We start from the raw sequence: 16,389 nt of genomic DNA on the forward strand, positions 1-16,389 counted from the left end.
TAAAGGCTGAATTACAATTGTGATAGATACCTAGATCAACATTTCATATCCATATCATTTCAAGGTCATGATTTTTCTTATCATTACAGCCTAATTAAGCAGACTTAAATAACGATGAAAATTAGAGAAAAAAAAAATTAAACTAAATTACACCTTTGTAAATTCACTTAATCTAGAAATTTTTTTTTGAATTTTGTTTCGAAACACATGCATATGGTCCACGTATTGCAGTCCTTTTTTAAAGGACAGCAACTTGTGTGTATTCATAATAATAATCAAAACCTCGATATATATCGAAAAGACTACATGAATCGAACATGATATTAAACGCCTCCTATGTTAGAGGTTTGGTGAAGTGACGTCTGCTTTAAAAAGAGTGATTGCTTCAACTTACAACCAAATAAAAACGTCTAGATAAGGTTTTAATTTACATCAGATACAAGTAATGTGGACATGTATAGAAAAATATTGATCAAAACCTCAATAAGGCCTGAGTGAAAGCGTATTTTTAATGTCTACATTTCTCCTAATAGATGAAATGACTATTCATTGAGTTCAGATAAAGATTCAGAAATTCTAGCCAGCGTTCTGTATTTCTTCGGGCAGAATATACCATAACTTTGACGAAAAACAAACAAACAAAAACAAAACGCATATCCCAGATATCAAAGTCAAAATTCTCGTATTATATCTAGCGTATATTTTGATTTTAAATTTCATTTTTCTGTAACTACAAAAAAGAAAAATAGAGGCTCCGAAACTAACATTGTTCATTAAATAAAACATTGAGATAAGAAACAGTAAAAATCTCATGAAGCAAATTTGAAAATTTTAAATCTACTCTCCATGAAACTTACCAAAGTCAGTTTTAGTCATACATAAAACAATCACAAACAGAATTATCCTCCTTATTCCTGTTTTAGAGTGGCCAACCCTCGTTCAAATACCCCTTTGTAGAAAAAAAAACCCCTTCCCCTACAAATTCCTTTGATTACTTTGAATCTGAACGATTCTTTCTCATCCCAAAGATAATACATTTTCCCTAAAAATTGATTTGTTTCTGACTGTGAAAGCATATTAAACAAGATCATTGATGTAAAGCAAGAGAACGGACCTATAATAGAGCAAAGAAAATTACAAGTACATGTAATTTCAAACCATCTCTCTATTGACAAAGAATTGAAAAGACACATGAGGACATAATCAAAAATCTTTGTGTGAATATAAGAGAAGTATTCGATCCTTTAAATAAAGAGTGCCTTATATATTTTTATAATTAAGTCTCGTGTTCTTATAAACATAAATAATTAATTTTTCTTTTACTGTCTAATTTGTCCTTGGTTTTTAATTTGAATATTAAAGGAACATGAATATCATTTTTGGGAGCTTCAGGTTAAGAATCGTACTTGACCTCTAGTTGAAAACCAGCATTTGCTCTGATCAATATATTCGCACATTGAAGTCATTCAATTGAGATCTGATGTATTGTAACCATTTTTTGAATCTAAATACCAGATTAATAGTCCCTGCTCTTCATTATTTCTTTCAATTTCATTCTTTTCTAGAGAATACGCTTCTACGTTTTGACCAATTGTCCTTATTTCGTTTTGAACACATTTCGAGGCCAAGCCATCCGGTACTGCTTAAAATCTAAAACATGCAAAGTCTTCAGATTTGTTTCATTTTTTTCTATATAACAACGCTGATTCATGATTATTCCTTGAATCCCCATTTCAGAATCCCTTTCTAATCAATTAATTCTGCATTGCATTTTTTTTAACATGACTGTATCAAGAACAAAATAATGAACATCGTAATGTACAATTTTAAAATTATCTCTCTTTCTATATAGAAAATCTACTTTAAACTTATCAAAGCAATGTAATGTAATATATATTGTATTGTTTTGGAGAATATAACATTTATAGCATATTGGAGAATTATTGAACCTCACAGTCGTTGCTTGACAGACCTACCCTCCATTCTTTGTTTATTATTTCTGCTTTTAGTATTGAATTAAGTTTTGATGGTTATGTTGCTGAATTCCCCTCCAGGCTTTATATTTAAATTACTTTGAAATTAAATTCGTATGCTGTTTATATGCCAATTTAGTCTATTTTTTTTCACGATATGTGTATAACAGACAAAATTAAAAAAATCCATTTCAAAATTCTTTTCATATTTTAAGGAAAGTATTTTTTCAAGTTCAGGTACATGTACATATATGTATTAATCGAGATCGGTCTTTGTGATCTTTTTGAACTTCACATCGAACCAATCCGCATGAAGTATTAAATTCATTTGCTAGTATATAAACCATCTCTTTTTTCGATTTCGATATAGACTGACTGATGAGAGGAGAAAGGCAGATTTCTATGAGCAACGAAGAAAAGATGCAATAGATTACTTTCAGAATCTTGCCTCAAAGATTGAAGATTTTGGTTGATTGATGTTTTTTCTAGAGGTAACTTCTTGAAGATTGATGCAATTTCTGAACGTATTTATTATTTTAAGAATATTTCAGCTATTTAGTGCGGTAAGTATATTTCATTTGGTAGATTTTCATACTCGATGCTCTTTCTTAAACTTAATAATAAATGTTTTAAGATTTACTATATTATTACAATTTCACTCCATTCAGTTTTTATGTCGGAACAGTGCTATTCTAAATGAAAGCATACGTAATATTGCGGATTTCATTGTGAATTAAAGTCTGATTTGAATATCCCCTATTTGAAACAGTTACATCTTACACTAACTTTTCAACCTACAGTACCGACCAGACACAACCTAACAGAAAGCGAACCCAAAGCGCACCCCGGGTTCGCTGCCTGGGTTCGCTTGGGGTTCGCTATAGCGGACCCCGAGCGAGCGAACCCGGAGCGCACCCCGAGCGAACCCGCAGCGGACCCAGAGCGAACGCTGAAAGCGAACCCCAAATTCAGTAGCGAACCCAGCAAGCGAACGCGCGTTCGGTGTTGCGTAACTGATCTGTCAATCAGGATTGGCGATAAGACGTGTTAACCAATCAGCGCGTCGACCGATCAGCATGCCAGTTTGTCATTCGATGTAAATAAAACATTCTACAAGCAAAGCGTGTTCATGTACAGTGTGAAATTATTATTAACACGATTAAAAAAATATTTATATTTATAAATTAATATCTAGATAGCATGTTATATTTACACATTTAAAATCCATTTATTTATATTGCGTAAATTTAACAGACAAAAAGTTCTTTAATGTATAAAAGAAAATAATGGTTATCACAATTGTTACTAAAAAAAAAAAGAAAAAAAAAGTATTTTGACAAATTATAACATTTCATTATCTCAAGATACTGTACAAGAGTATGTATATGTACGTGCTGTCATTCAATTATTTTATTTTTATAATTCTAATTTACATTTTTGTTTAAATCCAGATCAACATCAAAATTATTAATCTTCTTAATTGAAAAAAAGTAAAAAAAATAAATAAATAAATAAATAAAGAACAGCATAAATGTACATGTACATTATGTCCAATCGTAAACTACTATGGTATTATTTTGATTTATCTTTTACAAAAAAAATAATGTAAAGCTTGATTTACCTTGTTGTTTTTATTATTATTATTATTATTATTATTATTATAGTCTGTCCCACGACCGGAACGTCACTACTTTTTGCAAGATATCTCAAAATATATAAATACCTTGGCTTTCAACCTAGGTTCGATCGGTAGATTGATTTTTTTCCAAACTTCCTGCATTTATACGAACCCTCGAGGTCAACCAGTGTATAGACACGGCGGCAAATTCAAAGTCTACGGGGATTTAACATGGTAAACTCGTCCATTAGCGTCTAGATTACGGGGCGGGGAACCAGTTTTTGAAGGGAGTAGTCGTTCTTTCCAAAGTAAAATTCCGAAAAATCTGAGAAAATCAAAGGACGTAATTTAAAGTGTTTTTATTAATAATGTGAGTATTTATTTGAATTTAAATATATTTTAACACTGTATAACGAGTTTTGTCATAAACGCCGAGAAAATAGTTCGCGGCCGAGTATAATGCAGTACAAGTTGCGGATACAGACGTTGACATGATGATGCAAGAATATGTTTTTAAAAACGTAAGTTGTTTATTTTATTTTTTTCTGTTGTTGTTTTACTACCTAATGTACACATAGGAAAGAAGTGTTTCCAAATTGTAAGAATATGCCAAAACGCGTGGTATATGTATATTTGGCATTTTAACAGTGGCCCATATACAGAAGTATGTGTTAAAAAAAAAACGTAAAAAGGTACATATGACATAATCAGCTGATTAAACAATTAGGAAAAAAAGCTTTAAAATAACACCAAGATTACATAAAGAAAATAACAGCTGGTAAAAACATTATTTTCAATATATGAAAGTCTGTACTTTCTCTTTCAACATTTCATGCTTTTGACAGTGAATCACAATCTACATGATGTAAAATGCATTTTCTTTTTACATTTATTTGTAGTGTCAACACCCTGGGGAATCAATATAGAGTTTTCTATATCATGTATATATAACACATATTTTTGGCATTTTTTTTTGAATTTTTATTGAAAAATGTGTATTTTTTACAAGTTCTAACATCTAAAATATACCTTTAGCCAAAAGTTTTGTCAATTTTACAGGACCGAGTTCTAAGGGTCATTTAATGTACATGTATTGATGTATAGACAACTATCTTGGTAGATGAATATACAGAGTGTTTCAGCAATCATGTCCTGACTTTCCAGTTTAAATAAAAACAGAAGCAAAAGAGGAAAAAGGGAAAATATAAAGAATAAGTCATGTCTATATAATTTCATCAGTATAAACTTTAAGATAAAACTGAATCGTTTATTCTGAATACAGACATTTTTCAAAAAAAAAATTTGACATCAGAGGCAATTTTCCAATTAATGCCATGTGCCACGTACATTCAGTGTTCCAAATTGCTGTATTGTGTTTCTCAGACAGCAGCTTCATTTTGTCTCCAAGTTCCCATACTGCTCAAATGTGGACTTAATTTGAAAAATCTGTTTCCTAGTACACTGTAGGGTCTCATCTGAGTATTTCTTTTTCAAAACTCTATTCACTGGTATATGCAATTTTTTGTTTGCAGTAGTCATGATAGTTTAGTGCAACAATATTCATATATAGAGATCTTTTAACACCCATATGAAAGAATAGTTTTTCTATTGTAATAAAAAATATATGGTAATTGTGTCCTAACATAATATATATTTTCTGCCAGGAAACCTACTATGAAAGAGAGTTATGTAAATATTTTTTTATTCAACAATATTTTAACTTTTAAATTCAGAACATTTTCAAATTTTATGAAATAGATGCCCTGTATATACAGGTATGGCACATTCTCTTGATTCAGCTATGTAGCTTGATTTAGCAATGAGGGTAGCAGATCAGAAATCATGGCTATAAAGCAAAAATGATTTACATAATAAACCAGTCAGACTATTATAATGTCTAATATCTTCAAATTATCCTGTCTTTTAAATATTGAACAGTCAGAATGAAACTTTTAAGCTTACCACTTTTCATCTTACTTTCATTTTACAATCTTTTTCTAATCTCTCGTGTATTTTTTTTTTTGTCCCTCAGCAAACTCAGTGCTTTCATTTTTCTCTTTCAATCAAGAGATTTTGACTATAAAATTTACAAGTCATTTTTCTTTGTTCAAAATTAAAAAAAAAATTAATTTCAAGAAACATAATACTATGTAACTTACACAATACACACAAAAAAGTAATATATCCTGATACAAAAACCTTGTATATTTTTGTATATCATGATACATAACATTTTAAGCTGTGTCATTTTTAGCTCTACTGGTCAGAGACCAGAAGAGCTTATGCAATAGTAAGTTGTCCGTCATCCGTCTGTCTCTCTGTCTGTAAACATTTTTTCAAAATGCTACTCCTCCTACAGTTTTGGTCTGATTTCAATATAACTTGGCACACAAGTACACTACACTGGGATACATAATTCTGTATATCCTTTTTTTGATTTTTGTGAAATGTTGCCATGGTTACAAAAAAGCTGAAATTTCTTTGACATACTTTCAAAACATTACTTGTCACCCATGTGGCGCAGTGGTAGAACGTTTGCTCTAGAGTCACAGAGTAAGGAGTTGATCCTTACATCGCAGGTTCAAATCCCACTGTGGGACATGGAGACCGGTCCTTTGGATGAGACCATATAAACCAAGATCCCATGTCGCAGTAGGTGCTGGCAGAAAAAAGATCTCTTACTGCTCAATGGCCCTGAGTGCCGAGTATAGGTCAAAATTTGCAGCTCTCCACTGGCAAGTGGTGGCGTCTCCATATTAGTGAAAAATTCTTGAGAGGGACATTAAACAACAAACAAACAAAATATTACTTCGCCTACAATTTGGTCTGATTTTAATATAAATGGCATTGCAAGTAGACCACACTGAGATACATAATAGTCTTTATTTTTTTTTTTATTTTGATGAATGATGTTGCCATGGTAACTAGAATCAAAATTTCTCTAATATTCTTTTAAAAGGCTACTCTTTCTACAGTTTTAGTCTGATTGCAATTCATCTTGCAACAAAAAGAGAGCAAAACAAGGATTATTATTTATTTATTTATGTTGCAAAGTTTCAAGTCCAATTAAGTGCTTCTTTTCTCTTCCTTTGTTATAAGTACAAACCAGTAGAGCTACAGTCTCAACAGAAACCTCTGGTTTTTTAGCTCACCTGAGCCGAAGGCTCAAGTGAGCTTTTCTGATCACATTTTGTCTGTAGTCCGTCTGTCCGTCTGTCTGTCCGTCTGTCCGTCTGTAAACTTTTCACATTTTCGACTTCTTCTCAAGAACCACTGGGCCAATTTCAACTAAACTTGCCACAAAGTATCCTTGGGTAAAGGAGATTCAAGTTTGTTCAAATGAAGGGCCACGCCTTCTTCCAAGGGGAGATAATTAAGAATTTGTGAAAAATTAATGGCATCATTAAAAAATCTTCTTCTCAAGAAACACTGTGCTTGAAAACATGAAACTTATGTGGAAGCATCCTCAGGTAGTGTAGATTCAAGTTTGTTCAAATCATGACCCCTGGGGGTCGGGTGGGGCCACAATGGGCGATCAAAGTTTTACATAGGAATATATAGGAAAAAATCTTTAAAAATCTTCTTCTCAAGAACAGCAAAGCCATAATTGGTCATATTTACATGGAAGCATCCTCAGATAGTGTACATTCAAATTTGTTCAAATCATGACCGCCGGGGGTCAGGTGGGTCCACAATGGGCGATCAAAGTTTTACATAGGAACACATAGTAAAAATCTTAAAAAAAACTATTTGTTAAGAACAGCAAAGCCATGATTGGTCATATTTATATGGTAGCATCCTCAGATAGTGTACATACAAATTTGTTCGAATCATGACCCCCGGGGGTCGGGTGGAGCCACAATGGGCGATCAAAGTTTTGCATAGGAACACATAGTAAAAATCTTTAAAAAAAACTATTTGTTAAGAATAGCAAAGCCATGATTGGTCATATTTATATGGAAGCATTTTTAGATAGTGTACATTCAAGTTTGTTCAAACATGACCCCTGGGGGTCGGGTGGGGCCACAATGGGTGATCAAAGTTTTACATAGGAATACATAGGTTAAATCTTTAAAAATCTTCTACTCAAGAACAGCAAAGCCATGATTGGTCATATTTAAATGGAAGCATCCTCAGATAATGTAGATTCAAATTTGTTCAATTCATGACACCCCCCCCCCCCAACCACTTTTATATTTAAACTTTTCAACCTTTCAAGATTGAAGTGATTTCTGCTTTTTCCTAGCCATAGTGCTCAGGTGAGCGATGTGGCCCCTGGGCCTCTTGTTTTAGTTTTATCTTCATATTGCAGTCCTTACTATTTAAAAGACAGGTCATTGATCAAAGAAATGTAATAGTAACCAAAGCAAAAATATTTGATGATGCCTTTATTAATTACTAAATAACATTTTTGAAGGTATAATTAATTGGAGTGCAAAGTTATGATGACCAGACAGTGTGACTTTAAGACATGCATGCATGCATGTAGAAGACTATCTACTCAATTTTTCAGAATAATGTGATTGAAATTCATCTGATGGTGGACTAAACATTCAGGTTTCAGGACATTCTTCTAGACTTAATAGCTAGTAAGTATTTATATAAATGAAAAAGGTTTTACTCTTCCCATGTATTCTTCAGGTTGGAATCTGAAATTGAAAATTGACTATATACATGCATTTTTAATATGTATCAATTCATGTTGACATGTAATGCAAGTTCAAGTATAATCATTTGATTATTCCTTTAAAATTCACTTTGCACAGACTTAAAGTATATTCATGCACCAGAATCTTTATGATGGATTAAAATGTGTTTCATCATCATCTTTTTTTTTTCAGGCTCAAAGTATATTGGCTGAATGAAAGATTACCTGGTAGTCTGCCAATGGGTTGATCATTGGATGAGCCAGACACCAACCATTCACCACAGAAGTTTTAATGGAGACAAACATAAACACTCCTTCTCAATCTTCATTCATGACTTGTTTTTCACTATGGATTCTGAGTCATGACTTCATTTTTCAAAAGCATGGACACCAGCAGCATTGGGCACTCAGTTTTCATAATCATTGATTCTTCTAAATTTGATCTGATATCTTTAAGTAAAGGAAAGAGAAAATTCATTAATCGTTTGCAATATTTCCTGTAATCTCACTAAATGTGTTTAAAGTTTGAAGCAATTCTATTTGATAAGTTTAAAAAAACATATATCTAGCTTTAAACAAGCAGTAATAATATTTTGAAAACAATTATCTGAGTATGACTAATTACTTTGCCCATTTCAGACAGGTAGCTTACAAAAACTGATTGACATCTACTGTGGAATCATCATTGTTTGTGGGGGACCAACATTCTTGGATTTTATCACATGGATCAGCTATACCCATAAATTTATATTTCCACAAATGCTAATATTTTAACATTTTAATCAATCCATTAATTCCTTTGATTGTCCGTCCACTGTCCACAAAACAGCAAAACTATATGCCTGCCCACAAACACTGACCTCCACAAATTAAAATGATTCCATAGTATTATGCAATTTACAAAAAAATGTATATCAGGAAGCCATATGTACCAGGGAATGGAATAATGAATAAACATACTTTGAAAATTTACAAATACATGAGGAAAAACATTTTGCTTGACTGGGAATCAAACCCAGGACCTCTGCATTACAAATACTTGTATACTAATGAGGTTTTCTAACAACCAAGCTGCCCAGACTGCTCAAGTATCTACAGTCCATATAGCCAAAATTACTTAGGATGTATCTGCAGCTACTTATGGCTGAATTTATTTTATGCACTTGTTTGTTTGTGCTTGTCTATATTCAATATGGTGTTTTTAAAATTTTATGGTGATTTTTTCTTGAATTGCCTGCATTTCTTGAGAGACTTCTTGAATTATAGGGTAAAAATGACCATTTTCAAAGTATATTGTGTCTTCACCGGGAAGCTATTTTGGTATCCTGGCCCCGGGATCATGAAACATCTTAAGCTTAAGTCAAAATCTTTATGTTGTACTAAAATGTTGTAGAAGTCAAGCAGGCCAAAATTAAACTATTTTACAATATTGCTTTACAAAAGTGTTATTGCAAAATTGGAGATTAACTCAATAAATGATAAACATTTTACAGGCAATTGAAAATATGACTTAAGTCAAAGTCTGTTTCATGATCCTGCAGCCTGCAATTAAATTTTTGTTTCAAAAATTTTATCTGTTGTTTTTATGAATAAATATTTTTTTTTTATTATATGAGAATCGCTGGCTCTGACTTGTATAGAAAGTGTCAATATATATACATGTTTAATTTTTTTTTTTTTTATGTAAAACTATTGAACTTTCTACCAAAAGAAAAAAATAAGATGATAAAAAAAGAAAAGGTAAAAATTAAAATAAAAAAGTAGTATAATCTTTTAGGCTTGTGTTATGTAGTTTTTGTGTGTAGGATTGAGTATTTAAGTTTTGGCTTTCTGTTACATTTGTGGAAACACTAAAAATATATCCAAGGGCCTGGATTTACCTAATGCCGATATTACAGGAAGTTTTCGAAGGGCAAGGTCAAATTCCATTGGTGACGTAGTTTGATGCAGACAACAATAGTTGTTTTGCACCGAGATTCAAAATATAATATTGATTTTGGATTTAAGTGTTTAAAGTGTTGAAAGTCTAACAAAAACAGGATATATTGTGCAGTTACGGACATCAATTGTTCACATAGAAGTGACACGATGCCTCTTTTGACCCTGTGTATAACAAACTATAGGGAGTTGAATTTATGTGGAAGCTAGGCTAAGGAGTAAGGTAAAGCAGCAATTAATTTTAACAATCTTAATAATATGACTACGCTTATTAGAACTTAGATCTCTACGTTTTGGCAATAAAAGCAGTCATGTCACTTGAGTTAAATTTGCAGTTGCCTCGATTGTTTTTAACAATCTTAGGATATATGAATTGAGTCATACCTCTTTTCTTTATGCAGTGTATAGGCTAGCTGTTTTTAAAAATCTTTGATCCCTTCTGTCTGGCCCTGGGTATGAAAGTTTTGCCGAAGACGTAATTTCTGGCCTAAATATATACTTGGTAAGTTTCGGGCTTTATAGCTTTTTGGACGTCGATAAGCACAGAGCGTTCCCGAAGTTGCGTGACGTCATTACCTCACTGACGGCAATGTACGGAAAATTACGAATAATGATGGATCCCCTTCCGAAATGGCTGCCATTTTGACAATGTTAAATTCCCGTAGATTTTGAATTTGCCGCCGTGTCAATACACTGGTTGACCTCGAGGGTTCGTATAAATGCAGGAAGTTTGGAAAAAAATCAATCTACCGATCGAACCTAGGTTGAAAGCCAAGGTATTTATATATTTTGAGATATCTTGCAAAAAGTAGTGACGTTCCGGTCGTGGGACAGACTATAATAACTGAAATAAAAAGAAAAAAACAACGCGCAATTTACATGTACATTATTGAACGAACTAATTATCGGTAGTAAATAAGCAATATAATAAGTCGTACAGTATTGTATTCTTTTGAATAGCGTTACTTTAAATGATTAAGCGTATTTAAGATGTTTAACGATTTTTTTTCTCTGATGATGGGTCACGTTAACTGCTTATTGTGATCATGATATTTTTATATCAATACATCAGAAATGTACATTTTTACAAAAAAAAAAAAAAAAAATTATTAATTCCCAATACTTACATAAATAATTAGTCGACAAATGTACACGACATGATTGCCGGGGTTACTTTTTATCCCTGATACTTATTATTTTAATTTCTGCAGATGAATAAATTAAAAAAAAAAAAATTGCTGATTTTTGAATTCATAAATGGAAAGATGAATATAAGTATTCATTCATTATTTAGGCCACTTTTAAATTTTTTTTACCCCCATACTGCATATTATAAAATCCAGTAGAATCAAAACTCACAGTCAACCTATATCATATGATAGAACATGTTGCATTCGATCATAAATTACATTTTTACGTATCAAAAAGATAAAAAAAATTCTAAGTCGGAGAATTACATTGATAATTATTTGTAGTCTAAAATAACTATTAAATCTTATTTACAGGTAGTTTCAAAAAAAAAAAAAAAAAAAAAAAAAAAAAATTATAATTTTTTTTTCAGTTTTCCAAAGGCGATTAACTGCAGCAGTAAATATTTTTAATCTAAAATATCTATTAATAAGTTTTTTTTTTTTTTTTTTTTTTTTTTTTTTTTTAAAATATCCACTCCTAAATATTTTAACTATTTTGTGTAAAACGTGATCGTTCGTGTATGTTGTCAACAATAACATTGCAGCCACTGCACATGAACATGTTTCGATCGCAACAAAAACAACAATGATCGATTTCACTGCTGTATTTGGAATAAACAAGGGGCGGAGCTTACTGGCGGTAAGATTAAAGCGGGGTCCGCTTCGCGCATGAGTGCGTAAAGCGAACCCAGAAAGCGAACGCCGGGTTCGCTCTAGCGGACCCAGAGCTGACCCCGAGCGAACGCAGAGCGAACCCGAAGCGAACCCAGAGCGCACCCAAAATTTCTGAAAGCGGACCCGTAGCGGACCCCGAGCGAACCCAGAAAGCGAACCCGGGGTGCGCTTTGGGTTCGCTCTGGTGTTAGGTTGTGTCTGGTCGGTACTGTATTTCTATACAATTTGTTTTCTTTTGTTACGTGCGTTGCTAAAAAAATTTCTTAATTACATTTAAAGTTTGAATGATTAAATACTCCCAATGGATTGATTGATTGTATATTGTTTTACGTCCAGTTCTAAAATTTTTCACTTATACAGAGATGTCACCATTTAACGGTGAAGGGCTTCAAATTTAGACCTTTATTCGGCACTCAGGGCCATTGAGCAGTGAGGGTTCTTTATCGTTCCAACGCCTACCGTGACACGGGGCCTCGGTTTTTAAGGTCTCATCCAAAAGACCCGCAACGTTCACTTCAAAGTGCCGAGCGCTTGGCGAAGGAACAGTTGCGACCTATTTTTATCGAATTAGGTCAGTCGCGGCCGTTATTCGAACGAACGACCTTCCGATCAAGGAGCGAGCGCTCTACCGACTGAGCTACCTTGACGGTTTACTCCCAATGGATGACAATTTACTATTTATTTTTTAAGTTAAATTTCTTTCTTTCTCATATAACAATAACGGCTGGCAGCCCAGAATTAAAGCAACAATTACATGAAGGTGGTTAGACACTTCCTGAATCAAAACTCTGCTCTGGAGAAATCGGGTGTAAAAATTGACTAAGTGTAAATAAAGATTCTGAATATGGCACTTCACATTTTTACATGCACTTTTTTTTTCCCAAAATTATCATCACAACTTCCATGGAATTATTGGTCAACCATAATCATTTCATTAAAAAAATGTTTTATTATTTTAAAAATAAATATGCATCATATTTATTATTGTCCCAGAAAATTGCGAATATTTTTAATAATATTTTTGTTTCACTTATATCATAAAGTTAAAAATTTGCATGCACCATAATCATTTTTTGATACTGCACTGAAATTTTGACAAAATATCTCTATCAGAAATATTTCTCGCAGTTAAACAGATATAACATAGTGGCTGTCGGTGCAATACTGACAACGTCTGAACGTACATGCAGTTTGTGCCGTCTGCGAAATTGTTCGGGAATTTACACTGTACAAATTTATAATTTCGTATGAAGCAGAAATTCGATACTAGATTTGATTTCCATCTTACACATACTAAAGTCATCGGTACATTTATTTGCATTTTCTAGGACAACCTTCATATTTACCTCAATATCTCCAAGTAATCATTAACTCAATAAAATCAAAGCACTATCATTTAATTTATTATAATAATGACCTGCTTGACAATTTGAAAAGATCTACAAGTGCATCTCCAGGCAGTCCGTATAATTAGAATATATTGACAATTATGAATGTCAGAAACCAAGAGAACTTTTGCAAATATGTTCATTAGGCTTATTACTCATAACTAAAATTGATAAAAAAATATTGATCGTGTCTTAGGCACTTTGTCTAATTCTTTCTTAATCTCTTCATTGTCTTCTAAAGAATAAACTGAAAATGAAACGGTTTTATATTTACTGCTTTTACAGAAAATCATCTAAATGTAGAAAATAAGGTTCCTATCCTTTATTAGAACTCCAAAATGGTCAGTAGATGCAGGAAATATGTAGAATGTTACACTCTTAACGTACAACACTTATTTAATGCCTTTTGTTACAACAGAACAGGTTATACTTTTTTATACTTCAGATAAAAAAAAAATGAAGAATAAAATGACAACAGGTAACAACGTGACAGGAAATATCTGCTTTGGAAAAACATTGATGAAGATCATATGTTTACTAGCAATGTTCCATTTGAAGATCATTCATAGCAAACCATCTATGATTACTCCAGCGATAGATTCGAAAAATATAGCAGATACCGACCATGACATGACAAACGTCACAAAAAGGACGACTGAAGCGAGTGATGATTCTGGTGATGCAGAAACAACTGAATCGTATGTAAATTCAGAGGTTGAAGAAATCAAGGACGAGTCGAAAAGACTAGATATGGTGACAAAGAAATGGACAGACAACAGTACACTTATTTGGACCAATTCTACGGAACAAGATACTCAGTATTCTTCTTTGCTTGTACCTGTAAGCGGAATGTCAGTTGGAATGCTTGTTATGGCCTTCAATGGTTTAGTCATAATTATATCTGGTATAAACCGTAGTTTACGAAATAGTACGTATCTCTACCTGGTGTTGAGTCTGTCTGTAAATGACTTTGTGTTAGGAATAAGTACATTTCTCAACGGTATTCGTGTCTTTTTATTCGCAAACTCAAGTATCTTTGAGTTGTGTGTTTTGTTAAATGTTCTTGGTATTTCCAGTTTGCTAATGTCATTCTTTCAAATATTTTGCATAAGTTTACATCGCTTTCTTGTCATTACTGAAAATGACCTCAACGAAAAACTTTTCAGTAAGAAACGGAAGTACTTAGTGTCCATCACCGGATGGATAATGAACGTGGCGTTCGTATTCTCCATGGTTTCACCTTCGAAATACAGTTCTACTTGCAATTACAGAAATGTTTTTGGAGAAAGGATAACCGTCCTCGGCTGGTGTAATTCAGCACTTGGAATGACATATTTATCTCTAACGCTTATATTTTATTGTCTATCAATTTACAAATTGAAAAATCATTTTTTAAATGCCTCCTCAAAATTCTCGGAACATGTAAATGAATCAAAGTATAGAAAACTGACAAAATCGATGAAGACAATTAGTTTCCTTCTTCTCGCTTTATTCGTGTTAACACTCCCACTGGCAACAATTCGCGTGATTGAAAGCATTGGTAATGTCCGAACCATTAGCACAACCATCGTTATATTTTTATTTATTTTAGCAAATACAAATTCTCTTATTAATCCCGTCATATACCTTTTTAATATCCCGGAGTTCCAATCTGCACTGAGACATCTTGTTTTTGATTACAAGTCTTCAAGTAGCCAATAAAATTGCAGAAAATAACTAGGTAAAAAACAATCTTGAAGAAAACGAAATTTAAAGGAATAAAATCAATCAGTAAAACATGATTAACTTTATTATTGTATTTGTAATCTAATTTTGAAACTCACTTTCGTGATGCAAATCTGGTACATGTAATTTGTCACCCTTTGATCTACTTCAATTGGAACTTGCAAGAAAAATGTTTATATAATTTGAGATTTACGTACATTGACGTAAATCACAACAAGACTTGCATGTACATGTAGTATTTGTTAGAAAAATATATGTAAAATAATCTGTGATGTATATTTTTAATAACCTGCCTATTCTTCACCCCAATAAAAGAATAGCAGAGATCTTCATGCAAGGAATCTCCATTTGACTGTCTATAAGAACCCGATGAACTTAAAGGATATGGTAGTACATGTAAGAACCAGACTGGACAACCGTTTCCCCCGGGATTGAAAACTTGTTCTGACAGAAAATATCCTCTCTATACTATTTCATTTCAGTTCCTATATTATAGTCCAATCCACACTTTGCAAAGGTTTTGTCACTTTGTTGGGTCAACTGAAAGGTCAAAAGGGAATTGAAAGAAATTCTTAGTGGTACCAAACATTTACGCGTGTTCTAGTGTGCAATTTTTTTCTTTCTTTCAATGTTTCGGTAGCCACAAAATTGAGCTATTAATATTCAAGAAGCAAAGATGTTTTCAAGTCAAATGACAAAATTACAAACCAGAAAATTTCAAAGGCTACTGTGGTGATTCTTAGGGTTTTTTTTTCCCAAAGATGGCGGCCAAGGGACATAACTTTTGAGGATTGTGAATTCGACTATTATATAGGAGCACTATATTTGAGAGAATACAGTGTTGTACGATTTACTTCTTTGTAGTTATTAATTAGCGATAATTAATACGATCGTTTATGTAAATCACACATCACCACAGGAGACTAGGCTGACCAGACGTGCCTTGCAGTGGTCGGGATTCAGTTCAAATTTATTAAAGATATACACGCTATAACTTGCGTCAGTTAAAAATAAAGTTGGAAATTTATTTATTTTGTTTACCAAATAAAGTTACGAAAATATTGCAAATTACACAATTGAAAATGAACGCATTATAAAGATCTCAAATTATAATTATTTATTATCCTACTAGGAAAGCAATGCCTCTATTTAAATCCATGCATCATGTGACACAGTCGCTACTTTTAGATTGATAAACAAAAATGGCGTCAAGAAAACGAGGTAGGTCGTTTGG

At 32.6% G+C, this 16,389-nt stretch overlaps 1 long non-coding RNA gene across 1 annotated transcript; it reads right to left on the minus strand.

The window, feature by feature from the left end:
• Positions 1-7,962: 7,962 nt before the first annotated feature.
• Positions 7,963-10,643, minus strand: LOC133189011 (uncharacterized). The gene is made up of 3 exons (XR_009721381.1): positions 10,562-10,643; positions 8,465-8,689; positions 7,963-8,240 (listed from the first exon to the last, which is right to left on the minus strand). It is a non-coding gene; the product is annotated as an uncharacterized LOC133189011 (long non-coding RNA).
• Positions 10,644-16,389: the final 5,746 nt, after the last annotated feature.

This window comes from Saccostrea echinata, unplaced genomic scaffold, assembly GCF_033153115.1.
Source record: "Saccostrea echinata isolate AGI-Se365-2 ecotype Australia unplaced genomic scaffold, CSIRO_AGI_Sech_v1 ptg000016l, whole genome shotgun sequence".
Classification (NCBI taxonomy): domain Eukaryota; kingdom Metazoa; phylum Mollusca; class Bivalvia; order Ostreida; family Ostreidae; genus Saccostrea; species Saccostrea echinata.